Genomic DNA, 16,597 nt, shown 5'->3' with positions numbered 1-16,597 from the left:
GAAATGATTAATGTTTTCAAAACATGATCATCTAGACGTTAAAGGCTACATTGATGCTGATTGGGCTGGTGATGTAACTAACAGAGGATCAACATTAGGATACTTTGTTATTGTTGGAGGAAATCTAGTCTCTTGGTGTAGTAAGAAACAAAAGGTTGTTGCTAGATCAAGTGTTGAAGCAGAATATCGGAGCATGGCACATGGAGTATGTGAACTGCTTTGGATGAAGAATTTACTAAGAGATTTGGGATTTAGGCCCAAGCATGCTATGCGTCTACATTGTGACAACAAGGCTGCAATTGACATTTCTCACAATCCGGTTCAACATGATTGAACCAAACATGTGGAGGTGGATAGACATTTTATTAAAGAAAAAATTGAGGCAAGACTTATTGAAGTTCCATTCGTTAAATTTGAAGATCAATTAGAGGACATGCTCACCAAAGCAGTCATAAGTTCAGTATTTCACAACTCACTATGCAAGTTGGGCATTCATGACATCTATGCACCAACTTGAGGGGGAATGTCAACAATAGCTGCTAGACATTATTGGTATAGACAATAGACTTGTAATTATTCCTCTAGCTAGCCATCATTACTTTACTTTATAGCTAACCATCATTACTTTACTTCATAGCTAGCCATCATTACTTTGCTTTACTTTCACTTTCTCCTTATTTTCCTCCTCGATGTTTTCCTCATGTAATCATCATTTGGCTTGTCCGCTTGTTAGGACCAGTTGTGTAGTTTTTGGCCCTCTATAAGAGAGGATTTCCCTCTTGTAAACAAATAATAATGAAGTATATTACAATTTCTGATAAGTTGTGTACTGTAGATCGGATATGGCTTGCCTTTGCTTTAACTATGAGGGATGTGTGCACTCAGCGAACGGTTTATCACACAGACACCCTCGTTCCCTTCTTTGTGACAAGTGCAATGCTCAGCCTGTTATTATCCGATGTATGGATAAGAAGATGTCATTATGTCAAAGCTGTGATCACTAGAATCATAACAATAATATTATTAATGGAACTACTACTGCTTCAGCAGGAGATGGGATGGGGGTGTTGAGGTTAAAAAGACTTCACTACTTTGGAGATGTTTATCTCACAGAGAAGAATGTAATGTAGCGGAATTGATAGGCAAGAGAAAGAAAGAATACTCAAAGTATTACACAAGATTTTTATTCACTCACAAACTTAGTACAAGAGGAAACACTCAAACACTCATAGAAGCTTTATTGCTTCTTCTCACTTCTCACTTGGCAGTCTCACTTCTCTCTACTTGCTTTCTTGGTTGTTACATAGCTTATCACCTCACCTATTTATAGGCAAGGTTTGCTAACTTTCCTTATTTCTAGATCTTTCTAGCTTTTCCTAATGTCCACACAATTTTACAAGATTCTAGGTCTTTCTACAAAAGACCATAGATATTTTATGCATGCATTCAACATACATGATTTTTCTAGAATTCTCTAGCATTTGCATGAATCATCCATTGTGCTTGTGTTGCCTTTTTCAACATGGGCTGGATACATTATCTTGGGCCAAGACAAGATTACAATTCAATATCCCCCCTTAATCTTGTCTTGTGACGCCAATTGTGTTCCTCAATCTGATAAAGTCTTCTTACCTGAGTGGTTTGGTGAATATGTCGGCAACTTGGTCTTATGACTTCACACGTATTCCACTTGCACATCCTTTCTTGCAATACACTCTTTTATGTAATGATAGCAGGTATCTATGTGTTTGCTCCTGTCATGGAATATTGGATTCTTTGCTAGAGCTATTGTAGATTTGTTGTCGACATAGATCTCTGTTGGCTCTTCTTATGGCATGCTTAATTCTTTCAACAAGTTTCTCAGCCAGATTGCATGACAGACACATGAGGTAACAGCTATGTATTCAGCTTCGCAGGTAGAAAGAGTGACAATCAGTTGCTTCTTCAATATCCATGTGAATGCAGTGTCTTCCATGAAGAACATGAAGGAAATTTTGTGAAAAACATGTTCATTTAAGCAACATCTATAGCATGCAATTAACAATTAAAAGGCGGAATCATGCTTGTATGCACTTAAAAACAAAACATTAACCATGAAATTCAAAGCCTAGTAGATTGGTGAACCTTGACTTAACTTAAAACAACATTTGTTAGTTGAGAAATTATACCTTTGTAGATTCCTCTTTGCATAAGCAAAGGCTAATCACCCAAAGAGAAGGCCTTCATTCCTTGCATCTTAGATCTATGGATTTGGATAGATGAAATGGTTCTCCAAGTTTCCAAAATTGAGAACCTCTAAGTCTCTTCACCAAGGTTAGAATGGAGAAGAAATGAGTGACCTTGGAGTAGTAGGATTGCTAGCTAAACCCTCCAAGGAGGCCGGCCACTTTAGAGAGAAAGGAGAGCTTATGTTCTCATCCTTTCCCCAAAAGAAAACCCTAAATGAATTTTGGCTATAAAGTCATATTTATACCTTTATTCATTGGAGTGGAAAACTTGTAATTAAGTCCAAAACCCACTCCTTTAACAAAATGGCCGGCCATAGGGTTTCATTGGGCTTTTAAGGCCTTTGTGAATTATTTGTCATTAAGTTGTCATACAACTTAAGTCAATGGGCTTGACGTTCGAAGCCCATTGGGCCTTGAGCCCCAAAACTAACCCGTGGTCTTTTAACAAACTTGATTCGTTTGCTTAATTAACATATTAATTAATCCTTGCCATAAATAATTAAACCATTTAATTATTCTTACTCATCTCCATTGTTTCTTCAATCTATGCCTTACACGGTGTACGATCCATTAGGTTCCTTTTAGCGAGGCAGTGGGCGATTAAAACTCTTTCAAATCGATTGTGAATTGAAACTTACTTTCAATTCTCCCTTTAGTAATTATACACGTTTAGGGCTTCCACAAACCATGAGTGACACCTAGCAGCATATCATGGTTACCCAAGCTAATCAGAAGAGGTGGAGAACCTATTCAGTTTAGGATTACAAATGCAATACGGTCTTTCTCTAATACAATACTCTTGACCACATTGTTTGGTTTGATAGTTTATTCATGTCTACTATCCAATGTGATCCGTGTGCTTATATGATTACCTTGAATGTGATTTGGAACGACTTCCTAAATCTCATTCATACTCTGGCCAGAGATTCTTAATCATATCATAGAGTATTCTCCCCCAAACGGTTTGAAGGTTAGAGATCCCTTGTTGCGCATTCACTTGCCTCCATGGCTAAGTGGCTTAACCCCGACGATGCCGTGGACACCAACCTGATGGAGTGACTTTGACATAATCAAAGATCAAGGACTTAACCACAAGACAACTATGATGCCTTAGGTCAAAGGACTACTTTGCATTATCCCAACCATGAGTTCTCATGTGACATGAGTATGAGAACACCTCGTTGATCGTGTTCAGTGGACTCATTCATTATTGAGCACCTACATGCTTGTCTTGATGTCACACACACCAATGACTCGAGACTAGTCACTCTCCCTGAGAGAAGACACATCACGTACTGATCTTAACGGACTGTCAATGCCCAATTGGCAATCCTATGATCAGGAACGTTTAGGATGTGTCTACGAAAAAATGGTCTCATGAATCTAACTTCTTTAGATCACATTCTCCCAATCACATATTCCTTGGACTTATCGTTTAAGCGTATAACATTTATATGAGACGGCTCAAACAATAATCTTTGCCCTTGATATTAAACTAAATTAGTTTAACATGTGAAATGTCCGTAAAGTATCATCATATGATTGGTTTTAGGGCACATTTCCAACAGAACACAAATCCAGTAGTGCTTTTTCTATCATCGGAATCTCTTGCCCAATCACTGTTACTATATCCAGCAAGTTTGTAGTTATCAGAACTTGAATAGAACAAGCCAAAGTTAACAGTACCTTCAAGATATTGAAGAATTCTTTTGGTGATCTTCAAATGTGTAGTTGTGGGATTCTCCATGTAGCGACTGACAAATCCAACGATGTAGAGAATATATGGTCTTGTGCAAGTTAAGTAGCGCAAGTTTCCAACTAGACTTTTGAAAAATGTTGGATCTACCTTTGTCATGCTTGGTTAGTTTGACTTCACACTCCAGTGGCGTGCTTATAGGCTTGCAGTCGTCCATTTTGAACTTTTTCAGTATCTCTTTTGGTAGCTTTCTTGGGAGATGAAAATGTATTTTTCGTTATGCTTAACTTCAATGCCTAGGTAGTATGCCATCAACCCGATGTCGGTCATCTCGAATTATTTGGTCATCACTCTCTTGAACTCTTCAAACATGTTTAGATTATTTCCTGTGATGATTAGATCATCCACATATAAGCACACAATCAGAATATCTTCATCTTTGACTTTGACTTAGAAAGCATGTTTATGAGGGCACTTGATGAAGTTGTTCTTCTGAAAGTACTTGTCGATGCGACTATTCCATGCTCGTGGCTCTTGTTTTAACCCATAGAGGGCTTTCTTCAACTTTAGAACTTTAACTTCATGCCCTTTGATTTCATAGCCTAATGGTTGCTGAATGTAGACTTCTTCTTCAAGGACTCCATTTAGGAAAGCAAACTTCACATCCATTTGTTGAATCTTCCATTTGTTTTGAGCTGCCAAAGAAATTAGTAATCGTATCATTTCTAAACGAGCAACGGGTGCAAATACCTCATCATAGTCGATTCCGGCTCTTTGACTATAACCCTTCGCCACTAGTCTTACCTTGAATCTTTCGACCTTTCAATTGGCATTTTTCTTTGTCTTGTACACCCACTTGACTCCGATGGCTTTGTGTCATTTCGGAAGAATAACGAGTTCCCATGTATCATTTTTATGGATTGCTTCAATTTCTTCATCGATTGCTTTCTTCCACTTAGTATCTTGCACTGCTTCTTAGAAGTCAACTGGTTCACAATCAGCAAAGAAACAGAAAAATGTAGGATTATCAAGTCTTTCAGCTACCTCATAGAGATCTCGTGTACTTCTTGTGCGTGGTACTTCTCTTTCATTTAGACTCCCACTTGATGATGCTGATGCTGGTGAATTGCCATGATTGGTTGATGTTGGTGAAACAGGTGGAGTAGTGGATTATTGTTGAACCTCTCTTACTTGCTCTATCATCCCTTGTTCATTATCTTCTTCAAACTGAGGAAAAAAAATGAAGATCACCTACATGAGAGCCAAAATCCCATTCTCCTTCTTCATTGAACGTCACATCTCGACTGATCACTGTCTTCCCATTGTTTGGATTATATAGCTTATAGCCTTTTGAATTTGAGTCATAGCTGATGAAGATGAACTTCTCACTTTTGTCGTCGAGTTTGGTTTTCCTCTTGTCTCGTACATGTACATGGGTTATGTTTCCAAAAACACTTAGATAAGTGATACCTGGCTTTTTTCCACTCTATGCTTCTTGTGGAGTCTTTCCCCACACACTTCTTATTGGAGACCGATTGGATAGGTAGACAGCATATGTTACAGATTCTGCCCACAACTCCTTAGGCAATCTCTTACTTTTAAGCATACTTCGAGCCATGTTGAGGATAGTTCGATTTTTTCTTTTCGCCACACCATTTTGTTGAGGGGATCTTGGAACTGTCAAAGGTTAATGAATTCCATTGACTTCACAGAATTCTTGAAATTCATTCGAAGTGAATTATCCTCATTGATCAGATCTCATGGCTTTAATCTTGCAACCACTTTCTTTTTCTATAGCGGCTTTGAACTTCTTGAATGCTCCAAAGGCCTCTGATTTATGCTTTAAGAAATATACCCAGGTTTTCCTTGAAAAATCATCAATGAAGAGAAGGAAATAATTATTTTTACCGAAAGAGCTTGGTTTTATTGGACTGCACACATCAGTATGAATAAGCTCAAGTAGCTTCTGGGCTCTTGTGGTTGACTCATTTGGAAAGCTTTTCCTGAACTGTTTCCCAAGTAAACATCATTTGCAAACTTGATTAGGGTGACTGATGCACGGTAAGCCTTTCACCATCTCCTTCTTAGATAATAACTCCAATCCCCTAAAGTTAAGATGCCCAAAACGAAGATGCCAAAGCTATGATATGTCTTTGTAACATGTCTTGAGACACTTTGCAACATCGTTTTGAATATTCATAGGAAACATCACATTCTTTGACATTTTCACCTTGGAAATTAATCTTCATTTGTCATCTCTAAGAAAAAGGCTATAGTTTTTCATATGAATATCATAACCTTTTTCTAAGAGTTGACCCAAGCTCAAAATGTTGCTTTTCATATTGGGCACGTAGTAGACATTTGAAATTAATTGGTGACCGTCATATTTCAGGGGAATAAGGATGTTACCTTTTCCTTTTACGGGTATTTTGGATTTGTCTCCAAAAGAAATGTTGGCACTCACAGATTCATTGAGCTTTACAAATATGCTTTTTCTTCTGCACATGTGGTTATTGGCGCCGGTGTCAAGGTACCATGTGTAGTCTTGGTCTCCATCATTATTCTTGCATGCTAGTAGCACAATGCCATTCTCTTCTCTCTATTCTTTCACATAATTGACCTTCTCATCAGGTTTGTTGCTAGGAGCTCTACATTCCCAAAGCATAATGCCCAAACTTTTGACAATTGTAGCATTGAACTTGAGAGTTTTCATACCTTAGGTTTGAACGTCCTCTTCCACGACCGTTTGTTGAGTTTTCTCCTCTTTCGTAGTTGCTATGGTTGTTGAAGGTCCAACCACGTCCACGTCCATATCCACACCCACGTCCGCGACCTCAGCCACGACTTTTTTCGTATTAGCTTCTCTCGTTGTCGAAGCTTCCTTCTTTCTTCTTTGGATGAACATGCATCTTGAAAAGCTGCTCATCATTCCCTTGCCTCTTCTTATGTTTCTCTTCATATGCTTGTAGTGAACCTATTAATTGCTCTATACTAATTTCTTCCAAGTTTGTAGTTTCTTCAATCGTCACGACAATGGGCTTGAACTTGGGGTCCAAGAAGCGTAGTATCTTCTACATAATTCTAACATCTTCTAACTTTTCTCCGTTTCTTTTTAATTGATTTGAAACAGCTAAGACTCTTGAAAAATAATCGAAGATTGATTTAGACCCTTTCATTTGTAAAGATTCAAACTCACCTCTTAATACTTGAAGACGAACCATTTTCATTTGTTCGGCTCCTTTGTAAGAAGTTTGAAGCTTCTCCCATGCTTGCTTGGCAAAGGTTGCACTCGAGACCTTCTCAAAGCCATTGTCATCTAATGATTGGTAGATGAGGTATATAGCCTTCTTGTCTGTCTTTCTTGAATCTTACAAACTCTCATTCTGGGGTTGGGACATAGTAGCTTCATCTTCTGGCTCAGTGTAACCTTTCTCCAGGACTTCTTATACATCGTGTGCTCCCAAAAGGGCCTTTATTTTACTACTCCAATTATTGAAGTTGTTGTTGTCGAGCACTAGAACTTGGAAGGTTGCCATAACATTGCTAGCCATAGCTCTGGTACCACTTTGTTGGGGCTTAAAAAGACTTCACTACTTTGAAGATGTTTATCTCACAAAGAAGAATGTAATGCAGCGGAATTGATAGGCAAGAGAAAGAAAGAATACTCAAAGTATTATACAAGATTTTTATTCACTCACAAACTTCGTACAAGAGGAAACACTCAGGCCATCTCCAACCGAGGCTGGCCAGAGGGCTCGTTTTAGCCCTCTGGCCTTCCAAGAATACATTTATTGTATTTAATATAAATGTATTCCTGTCGGTTATAACCGACAAGATTAATCAGTTTTCTGGCCAACCCTGGGCTGGCTGGTTAGCTACCCTTTCAGATTCTGGGGGGCCCTCTCAGATTCCACGAGCCCTCATGCCTAGCCCTCGGTTGGAGATGATTTTCCGGTTATTTTTGGCCCTCTGGCCTTTTGAATCATTCGGTTGGAGATGACCTCAAACACTCTTAGAAGCTTTGTTGCTTCTTCTCACTTCTCACTTGACACTCTCACTTCTCACTACTTGCTCTCTTGGTTGTTACATGGCTTAGCACCTCACCTATTTATAGGCAAGGTTTCCTAACTTTCCTTATTTCTTATTTTTCTAGCTTTTCCTAATGTCCACACAATTTTACAAGATTCTGGGTCTTTATACAAAAAACCATAGATATTTTATGCATGCATTCAACATACATGCTTTTTCTAGAATTCTTCAGCATTTGCATGAATCATTCATTGTGCTTGTGTTGCCTTTTTCAACATGGGTTGGATCCATTGTTTTGGATTAAGACAATATTACAATTCAACAGGGGGACATAGGACTCATGCATTGACTTGCTACACGGGTTGCCCTAGTTTGTCTCAGTTTTTGAGAATTTGGTCTTTGGTTCTTGAAGGATCTTCTTCTTCAGGTGGTAATTTTGAAAGTAGTAACTGAGATTAGTCACTTGGATTGAGAGCTGCCAGACTCACCCCATTGTCTTATTTATTCACCCACGTTATAATTTCACTCACCATAAAAAGTTAAAATATTGAAATATTATTTTCTCACCTACTATTATTCCTAAACTAACCTCTAATATATCTAAAATTGTAAACTTGTCTCTTAGGAGAAAGAGAATAACTTATTTGCCTGATTCCACAATTGTAACGTCACAATAACAAAACCATTCCCAACTTCTCGAGCCCATTATATTAATTCTTATTTGCTCTTGAATAATTACGTACCAAAATTTCACATTATGAATAGACATACAAGAGTATAATTTTTCACACAAAACATTAAGAACCTTATAAGAAATGCGAAGGAAAACAATAGCTGCATGGAAAATCTCAAAAATGATATCACGGGGATGGAGAGGATATTGAGAAATATATTTTCATTTTACTCAATCAAATAAGATTACAATCTGAATGTATATATACACCTGTGTTACACTAACTAACTCATAACAAATAACAACTTTCCTTAACCTCTAAGTATTATCCCTTGATAGTGTATTGACAGTATTACCCTTAATATCCCCCCTCAAACGAAACTGAGGGACCCGAAGTTGAAGTTTGTCCCTGAGAAACAAAAATCGTGCTGCAGCTAAGGATTTTGAACAGATATCAGCCACTTGGTCTTGGGAGCAGATGTAGTGAATGAAGATGTGCTTGGCAACTACTTTTTCACGGATGTAATGATAATCAAGCTCGACATGCTTGGTCCGAGCATGAAAAACAGGATTCTTGGCAAGGGATATAGCAGAGACGTTATCACACCAAAGTTGAGGAGAACAAGGCAGACAAAAGCCAATGTCAGCAAGTAATTGACAAATCCAAGTGATCTCAGAAGCAGTGTTGGCAAGGAAGCGATACTCTGCCTCGGTAAAGGAACGAGCAACAGTGGGTTGCTTTTTTAGCGCTCCAACTAATGAGAGAAGTACCCAGAAAAATGCAGTAACCACCAGTGGATCTGATAGCGATTTTACCACTTGTAAAACAAGAGGTTAAACCATAGAAAATTCTTGCAAGAGAACAAGTGTTTGTAGTATAGAATGGCTCAAGCAAGGTCGATCTCCTCAGGGACTGATATAAACAATTTACGAGTTTTTGTGTATTTAACTTATTTAATTCTAAGAATTACACTAATTTGACGAAACTAAATATTACTGGATGTGACTTAAACAAATATCTAAAATGGGAATTGATTTATAAGAATAATGATTCAACTTAAACAAAACAAGTAAATACGGAAATTTAAGATAAAATAAATGACTGAAGAAAAATAAATTGACAATACGCTAGAGTTCAACCTTTACCAACAACACTCCTATGTAGCTCTTCCAATTGCTTAAATAATTGAAAACACACATGCTTTGAAGGTTGGATTTTCCTTGTGTATATTTTACTTGTGACATTCAAGCTAAAACGCATACCACTACATGCAACTTATCCATGACATTTGGATTAAATATAAACATGAGTGATTCATTAATCTTGGTGAAAATCCTTTTGTTAAACCATATAATCCCTAAGAGCATGATATTTACCTTAGGAGAGTATAAGTCTCAATCACAAGAAGCACAACCAATTTTAACGTGACATTCGTTCAAAATTGCATCCGATAACTTTTCTAAGCATCCTAATGGTGATCAAGCATCAAGGTACATAGATAGTTTAATTCAGTGATTGAAAATATCAAAGCAAACATGTAACAACACTTAAGCAATTGAAAAATAAAACTACGTATTCATGTTGCGGCTCATGGCCTCACTCTAGCATAATAAATTAGTTACACATAATTATTTTCATACATAAGAAATTATTCATAAGAAATAACAAGAAAGAAAACACCCGTTTTAACAAGACGAGCTCTCCGTTGCTTCTGACTTCCCTGCGCCAGTCTCTTCCCGTCAGTCTCTTCTCCCCTCAGTCTCTGCTTCTATGCTCTGCTGCGCTGCGGAGCCTCTGTCCTCTGGTTTCTGCTTCTGTCAGTCTCTGCTTCTATGCTCTGCTGCGCTGCGGAGCCTCTGCTTTCTTCAATCTTTATTATTTTTTTTTATTATTTTCTCTTCAAGCTGTCGGTCTCTCCACTCCATCTTATTCTTCTCTTTATTTTCCGTTTTTTTACTTCGTCCGCTCCCCTCTCACTTCCTTTCTTTCATTCTTTTCTGCTCTCCCCTGCTCCCACTCCTTATTCTTTTATTATTCTTCTTTTCGCCAGCACACTCCACATCATTTTGCTGCGTCTGTCCACTTCTCTCTGTCTTTCTATCAGTCCGTCCACTTCTTATTTTCTGTTTGTTTTTGTTTCTGCCAATCCGAGTGTCCTGCACTTATTCTTTTATTCTTTTGCTTTTCTGCTGTGCTCTCTGCTTTCTGCCTTCCACTCCCTCTTATTATATAAATATTTTTTCTTTTCTTTTTCTTCCTGCCAGTGCTGCACTCCCCTTTGCTTATTTTATTTCTTTTGTTTTCTTTTTTTATTTCTTTGATCCTAAAACAAAATTAACTGCACATTAACACAAGGTAAGATAAAATGCTACAATTTTGACACAAAAACATCACAAAGATTTTAGAAATTGATGGTATAAATGCATGAAATATATGAGTGATCAAATACCCCCAAACTTACATTTTTGCTAGTCCTCTAGCAAAACAAAACATAAAACAAAACCACTCAACTAAGACTAGATTCAACAACTTAGTAGCCAACTTCTCAATTTCGATTTCAGAGATAAGTGCTAATCATGATACAAACAACCAAGAACTAATCAAGAGCTCAAAACATCATCCAATAATTAACCAAATTTCCTTCAAACAAAACACTGAAAAGCCATGTGTGAGCTAGCCATGTCAATGCAATTCCAAGCTCCTTTAAATCATCATATGCAAACATGTGAGGTTCTCACAAGACATACGCTCATTCACTCATAAGTTTTGGTTAATGTGTTTCACTCAAGTGATCTCATTGTACATGCCGCCATATGCTTGCTTGTCCACCTAACCCGCTTATCAATATTTAAGTAATACCTTGGATCAATAGGACTTTATTACGGTTGTAATGGGGCTAGCTAATGAAAGAGAGGATATGGAAATCAAAAATTTTGAGAAAGTACACTTTGGTAGTTTTCCAACACCTCAATATCACACCACTTCAAATTGAAAGCAAAATAATAAAACCTTGAGCACCTGTTACTCCCCAAATTTAACTTTAAAATGAAATTTATACTCTACCGACACATTTTCAACAATTCAACACTCTCCAATTTTCATATATATATATATATATATATTTTTTTTTTTCTTCTTCTCTTTTTTTTTTTTTTTTTTTTTTTTTTTTTTTTTTTGAGAGAGAGAAACAAATCTGCAAAAGCTACATCACCCATCAAATTCACATTTCATTATAATACACATGCTCCATCCATCTTTCTACATAAATGAAACCCCCAAAAGCACAACCCATGTAATACTTTCTCAAAACAATAAGGAATCGATTTTTGTATATGGGCTCAACTCCAATATTAGAGCAAGGTAAATAGATGTGGCTAACAAAGAAATGGCTTAGTTAAAGGCTCGACGGGCTACTACGGATAAATATAGCATATAAGGTAGAAATGAAAGCTCAAACGATCCAAAGATGGCCTACATCACCTCCAAGTTATTACATGAATTGATTAATGAATCGAGTAGTATAAAGCAAGTTCTAGAGATACATGTACAATGAGATCATACGCACAAGAAGGAATGAGATTGATGCATAATGGTTCAATCATGTATAGGCTCAAAAACTCACAAGGTTTACATAATCTCACATGATTCACATTGACAAGACTAGACACATTTATTTTTCAAGTTGATTTTTGGAAATCACAGCTAACACAAAGACAACGAAAAGAACTTAGACTTCTTGAAAGTAAGAAGGAAATTAAATCAAATCTCATCATTGAATTGAGAAGTAGCTACAAACAACAATAAAAATGCAAAAACTTTTTTTTTTTTTTTTTTTTTAATTTAATAAATAAACTAACGAAATATATTTCCACCCCCAAACTTAATTATAGCATTGTCCCCAATGATAATGAAAGGAATTTTTGAACAATAAGACATAAAAATGGAAGGAAAGAAATATAAAATGAAATAAAGACACAAAAAGAAAAGGAAAGAACACACCAATTTGTGTAGGCGAGGAGAGCAAATGTGTGAGTCATTCTTCTCTGCTTGTTTCTTCTACACTTCACGTGCATTCTACTTTACCAGAAATCGTCGACAGATTGCCCGTAATTTCCGCAAAGCAGACTCTGCATGTGACAGATGTTGACACGTCTGGAAAAGCAGATTCCTCTCCGATTTCTGAGCTTGCCTCTTCGAAATCTGAGCTCCGTCGAGTGCAGAGGTTGCATGTGACGAGTACGGACAAATCTGGAACAAAGGATGGCCCGTGGTTTCTGAGCAAGCTCAGCTTTTGAGAAAGCGAACGCCGCTTTGATTTTTTTTAGTTGGCCTCTTCGATATCTGGAATTTGCCTCTTCGATCTCCGAAATCTCATCGCGTGCTGATTTTTATAGAGGTATGCAGGACGTTCAAAGCACACTTGAATTTCTGCCTTCAAAAACTCCCTCTTTGCATTTCTACGATCTTGACTTGTCCGACCTCTGCTTTCCTTAACACCTCTGAAAAATGGCTGGCCCTTCCGACCGTCGTTTTGACTTGAACCTTGGTGAAGAGGCAGCTCCGCCTTCACCAGACAACATATGGCGGCCATCTTTCATATCCCCTACTGGCCCCCTTACCGTTGGGGATTCGGTGATGAAGAATGATATGGCAGCTGCGGTGGTGGCCCGAAACCTTGTCACTCCTAGAGATAACAGACTGCTTGCAAAACGGTCTGATGAATTGGCTGTTAAGGAGTCTCTGGCTCTCAGTGTGCAGTGTGCAGGTTCCGTGTCCAACATGGCCCAACGCCTATTTGCCCGAACCCGTCAAGTTGAATCGTTGGCGGCTGAAGTGATGAGTCTCAAGCAGGAGATTAGAGGGCTCAAGCATGAGAATAAACAGCTGCACAAGCTCGCACACAACTATGCCACAAACATGAAGAGGAAAATCGACCAGATGCAGGAATCTGATGGTCAGATTTTACTTGATCATCAGCGGTTTGTGGGCTTGTTCCAACAGCATTTGCCTTCGACTTCTGGGGCTGTACCGCGTAGTGAAGCTCCAAATGATCAACCTCTGATGCCTCCTCCTTCTGTGGCCCCGCCGACTGCTGAGGCTCCGCCGACTACTGAAGCTCCTCCTTCGCAGCCTATGTGAAAGCTTCTCCTTCGAAGCTTTTTTTTTTTTTATTTATCTGCTCAATGTTCCTTTCCCTTTTTTTTTTATGAATGAAAAAAAAATGTTGCAAGAAGTTGTGGTAGATATTGCAAAATCATTACCTGCATAAAGGAACACAAGTAGGACTTAAACACAAAAACCAAAAAAACAAGAGAAAAACAGAACAAGAAAATTTAAAATTATTCAAAATAAAGATGAAAGATAGAAAGCTTGGGTTGCCTCCCAAGAAGCGCTTTCTTTAACGTCTTGCAGCCGGACGATGCCTCCAGTTACACTCCCCTAGGTTCCATGGCATGGAAGTGATCTTAGAATGGAAGGTGATACTTGAAGTGATCCGGCAATGGTGTAAATTCTAGTGTGAGTGCTCCCAAGAAAGATCTCACATTCTTCACCACAGTAATACCAGTTTTCTTTGGAACCACCTGAGTCGGGCTCACCCATTTGCTATCCGAGATTGGATAAATGATACCTGCATCGAGTAACTTCATCACCTCAACTCTTACAACTTCCTTCATGATCGGATTTAGACGTCTTTGAGCTTCAACAGTTGGCTTAGTCCCAGCCTCCATAAAAATCCTATGCATGCACAAAGCTGGACTAATGCCTTTTATGTCAGCAAGTGTCCACCCCAGAGCATCTTGATACTTGCGAAGAACTCTTAGTAATTTGTCTTCCTTCGTGTCATTAAGATCAACAGCAATAATAACAGGCAATGTCTCATTCACCCTGAGATGAGCAGACTTGAGGTGGCTAGGCAGTAGCTTGAGCTCTAACTTTGGAGCTTGCTCACTTGAAGGAAAAAGAGGCTGCTTAGGCACTCCAAAGCTTTCATAAACATGTCGCCACTTTGGATTATGAATTGGTGCATTATCTAATGCAGCAATGACGTCCACCACTTTTTCTTCCATAGATAAAGTAGCATCATGGTTGGTGAGGCAAGTTAACAGCTTATCATTATATGATCGTGAGGCAAAGTTTCCATGCACAATCTCATCCAAAACATCAACACGAAAACACTCTTCATGTTCGAAAGGACGCTTGACAGCTTCAAAGAGTTTGAATACAACTGATTCTCCTTGCACTCTTAGGGTTAAAGTACCTGCTTCCACATCAATAAGTGTCCGAGCGGTGGCCATGAACGGTCGGCCTAAAATGAGAGGCACTTCCTTGTCTTCCTCCATGTCAAGTACAATGAAATCAGCTGGGAGATAGAATTTATCCACTTTAATAATCACATTTTCCAGAATACCCAAAGGATATGTCACGGACCTATCTGCCAATTGAAGACTCACAGATGTGGGCTTGAGTTCTCCTTCACCTAATTTTTGAAAAACAGAATAAGGCATAAGGTTAACACTTGCTCCTAAATCAATCAATACTTTATGAAAATCAAGACTACCAATAGTACAAGAGATAGTAAAACTCCCCGGATCTTTCTTCTTGGGTGGTAGCTTATGTAAGAGGACAGCACTGCATTGCTCAGTTAAAATCACCTTCTCATATTCCGAGAACTTTTTCTTTTTAGAACATAGCTCCTTCAGAAATTTGGCATATGATGGGATCTGTTTAATAGCATCTAATAGAGGCAAATTAATTTGAACCTTAGCCAACGTCTTCATGAATTCAATGCATTGTTGATCCTTGGAACGTTGTTGCTGTCTTTGTGGAAATGGCAAAGGTGGCTTGTATGGTGGCTTGTCAGAAGGTGCAAATAAAATACCAAGGCCTTTTTCCTTGTTTGCATCAGAGTTGCGTCGAGATTGCACTTTGTCACTTGCACTAGGATCTGGAATACCTGCTTCAGAAATAGCCTCTGATCGAGACTTTGCAGCTAATGGTGCACTTTCAGTAAATTCTTCTTCTTCCACTTCGGCTTCATGGTGCACCACTTCTCTGTTGTCATAGCTTTTGCCACTTTTCAATGTCCGTATTACTTTGCAATGCTCCATCCCTCTTGGATTTTGCTCAGATTGGCTTGGGAACTTTCCTTTCTCTCTTTCATTGAACATGGTAGCAAGCTGTCCAACTTGAGTCTCCAAATTCCCCACTGATGCCGTGAGATTCTGAATGCTAGTTTGTGTGGATTGGACAAAACTGTTGGTGGTATTAGAGAGAGCAGACATATGTTGAGCTAGCTGTGACATTTGGTCTTCAAGAGATGGTTTCTTAGTCTCACTAGTTGATTGGTAAGACTGTTGGTATTGATGTGGCTGTTGGTTGCCACCCCAACTGAGATTGGGATGGTTCTTCCACCCAGGATTATATGTATTGGAATAAGGGTCACTTCTGGGTCTAATGAAATTATTCACCATATTCACCTGATCTTGCACAAGCTCAGGGTAGCTATCCTTGTTGGGGCATTGAGTGATGTCATGAGTTGTTGCACTACAAATGATGCACGCTTCTTGGGCATTGGGCATGGAAGAGACCTGCATTAAGGCAGCAAATTTGGCATTAAAATTCTTTTCCATTTTAGCAATTTGAGCAGAAACATTAGAAGAACTCTGAGAAATCTCAAAAACTCCCCTTTTTTGTGTTTGTTCTTCTGTCCATTGTTGGGATTCAGAAGCCATCATATCAAATAACTCAAATGCTTCCCTTGCTGATTTTGACATTAATGACCCTCCAGCAGATGCATTCACGTGACTCTTGGTGGTGGCATTGAGACCATCATAAAATATGTTCATTTGAAGGTTAGAATCAAACCCAGCATGAGGACATTTTGTGTACATCTCATTATACCGTTCCCAAGCTTCATGGAAAGACTCGTTCGGCTTTTGAGCGAAAGCCAATATCTCTTTCTTGAGTGC

General features: G+C 38.5%; 1 long non-coding RNA gene and 1 pseudogene across 1 annotated transcript; one reads left to right on the top strand and one right to left on the bottom strand.

Annotated features, from left to right (window-relative positions):
- Window positions 1-1,168: 1,168 nt before the first annotated feature.
- LOC126610234 (uncharacterized) lies at window positions 1,169-7,996 on the bottom strand. Its single transcript, XR_007618433.1, has 2 exons — window positions 7,926-7,996; window positions 1,169-1,217 (listed from the first exon to the last, which is right to left on the bottom strand). It is a non-coding gene; the product is annotated as an uncharacterized LOC126610234 (long non-coding RNA).
- Window positions 7,997-16,490: 8,494 nt separating this feature from the next.
- LOC126612708 (small nucleolar RNA R71) lies at window positions 16,491-16,597 on the top strand (annotated as a pseudogene).

The sequence above is a fragment of the Malus sylvestris genome, chromosome 17 (genome assembly GCF_916048215.2).
Source record: "Malus sylvestris chromosome 17, drMalSylv7.2, whole genome shotgun sequence".
In the NCBI taxonomy this organism is placed as follows: Eukaryota; Viridiplantae; Streptophyta; class Magnoliopsida; order Rosales; family Rosaceae; genus Malus; species Malus sylvestris.
This window is presented reverse-complemented; position numbering and strand designations above follow the sequence as displayed.